The following is a 2,402-nucleotide window of genomic DNA, read 5'->3' as shown; positions in this document are numbered from 1 at the left end:
AATATAATAAATTATTTGAGGCTAATTATATGGCTATATTAAATAGGTTTAAAAACAAACTGGAGTTCTGGAAAACCCTCCCTATTTCCTTGATAGGTAGAGTGAATGCAGTCAAAATGGTCTGTCTCCCTCAGTTACTGTACCTCTTTCAAAACTTACCTATCTTCCTTAGTAAAACCTACTTTAAAAAACTGGATTCTATGATTCTTTCATTTATTTGGAATTACAAAACGCATAGGATCAGAAAGGGGCATCTGTGCAAAAGTAAAACAAATGGTGGGCTGGCCTTCCCGGATTTTGTCAGGTACTATTGGGCAGCAAATATCCGATGCATCTCCTACTGGCTAGATGAAACCGTTGTGCTCGCCAGCTGGCTGGACATAGAGCGAGAGGATTGTTTTCCCTATTCGATCGGTGCTATTGTGATGTCTCCCATCCATCTTAAAAAATCACACTATAGCTACAACCCAGTTATACACAGCACTATTCAAATCTGGAGGCAAATATCAAAACAGCTCAAACTTAGGAAACTATCCTTTACACTCCCAATATCAGCAAACCCATCATTCACCCCTTCTATTATAAATGGAGGCTTTGATAGATGGAAAGAACTTGGACTGCACAGTGTAGGTGACCTGTACATTAGTGGTTCATTTGCGTCATTTCAACAACTACAGGAGAAATATGGTCTGTCAAAAAGTGATTTTTTTTAGATATCTCCAAGTCAGACATTTTGTAAGGACACATCTGGACCATTTTGAAAACGCCACCCCTGACAAGCTAGACAGGTGTCTTAGAGATTGCACGAAGGAGAGGAATGCAGTTTCAGTTATATATGATTCATTTGAGGAACTAGATCAGGTGAATACGGAATACATAAAGGAAGGCTGGGAAAAAGAATTGGGTATGACGATAGCGGAGGATATGTGGAAGGAAAGCCTGAGATATATCAACACTTGCTCCCTAAATGCTAGACACTGTCTGACCCTGTTTAAAATTCTGCATAGGCTGCATTACTCAAGAGTAAAATTACATAGAATATTCCCAGAAATATCACCCATCTGTGAAAAATGTAACCAAGCGGAGGCAAATCTACTTCATAGCTACACACTATGTCCCAAACTAGAACATTTCTGGACAGCAGTGTTTTCATTTTTCTCAAAAGTCTTCAAGACTACATTACAACCAGATCCTCTCTTGGTTATACTAGGGACATCAGGGAACACTGGGAACCTACAGAATATGCAGCGCCGCCTTTTATCCTATGGTCTCCTCTGTGGGAAAAAACTTGTTCTCCTCCACTGGAAAAAAACGGAGACACCTACTTTCAAAGAATGGTTAACGGCACTGACTGATACATTACACCTTGAAAGGATTCGTTATTCTCTTAGTGATAGGTTGGAAGACTTCAAAAGGATGTGGCAACCGATTATTTCTTTCTTGAAACAGGATGTAGGACAACCTGAGTAGTACTGGGTGGGTGGGACGGGGTGGGTCAGGGAGGGAGTTATTATTTATTTATTTCATAAATGTATTATTTACTTATTTTTGTATATTTCTTATTTTTCTCCCATCTATTGTTTTTTCATTTATTTACTTATTCGTAGGACACCTTTGTTACTTGTATTACAAAATATTGAAGCATTGCATAAACCAAGATGGATGTATATGTGATATACTGTCTGCTTCACAATAAAAACATTTGAAATAAGAGTGACTGTTTAAACAGATAAAGCCGCCTTTTTGCAGATCCAACTGTTTTTGTTTCCACAGCTCGCTGATTTCCATCCTTGTTTATGGACAGAAATTGCACAGGTGCCGTAGTAAGCAGGTTGTGTCATCCAGGATCTGAGGGAAGAACATACTGTTTAGATCAAGGCTGATAGATTTTATGATTCAAACTTTCACACGAAATTTTACTTTTCAGCCGGATCACTTCCATTGATCCACTTCCATTTCCCTGCTTCAGCTCTCAGTCCAATCCAGTAGCCTTTGTCTCCTGAACTTCCCCAACTGTTATCAATGATGAATGTCTGAGGACAACAGAAAGACACTCATGAGAGATATTTAAACACTGAACTTAAATAAACACACTGTGGCCCACAGACTCAGAAAATACAGTTTCATTTCATATCGCCGTCATAAAATTCCCACAGTTTTCTCATTACCTTTTCATCTTCATTAACTATTACAGCCAAGTCTGATTTCTTTCTTCTGCAGTTCTCTTGAGCTTCCTCCCAGGTTTTCTGACCAGCAGTATTAGCGTTATTGACTGCATAACAGCTGGACTGGTGGTGCAGCCAGCCATCTGGGCAAGGTTTACACTGTCTGTCTGAAATAATAGAAAACAAAAAATAAACAACATTACTGCATTGCTACTGGACTTGAGTTATGACATCTGA

The sequence above is a fragment of the Scomber scombrus genome, chromosome 7, assembly GCF_963691925.1.
Source record: "Scomber scombrus chromosome 7, fScoSco1.1, whole genome shotgun sequence".
Lineage (NCBI taxonomy): Eukaryota > Metazoa > Chordata > Actinopteri > Scombriformes > Scombridae > Scomber > Scomber scombrus.
Note: the sequence above shows the minus strand (reverse complement) of the source record.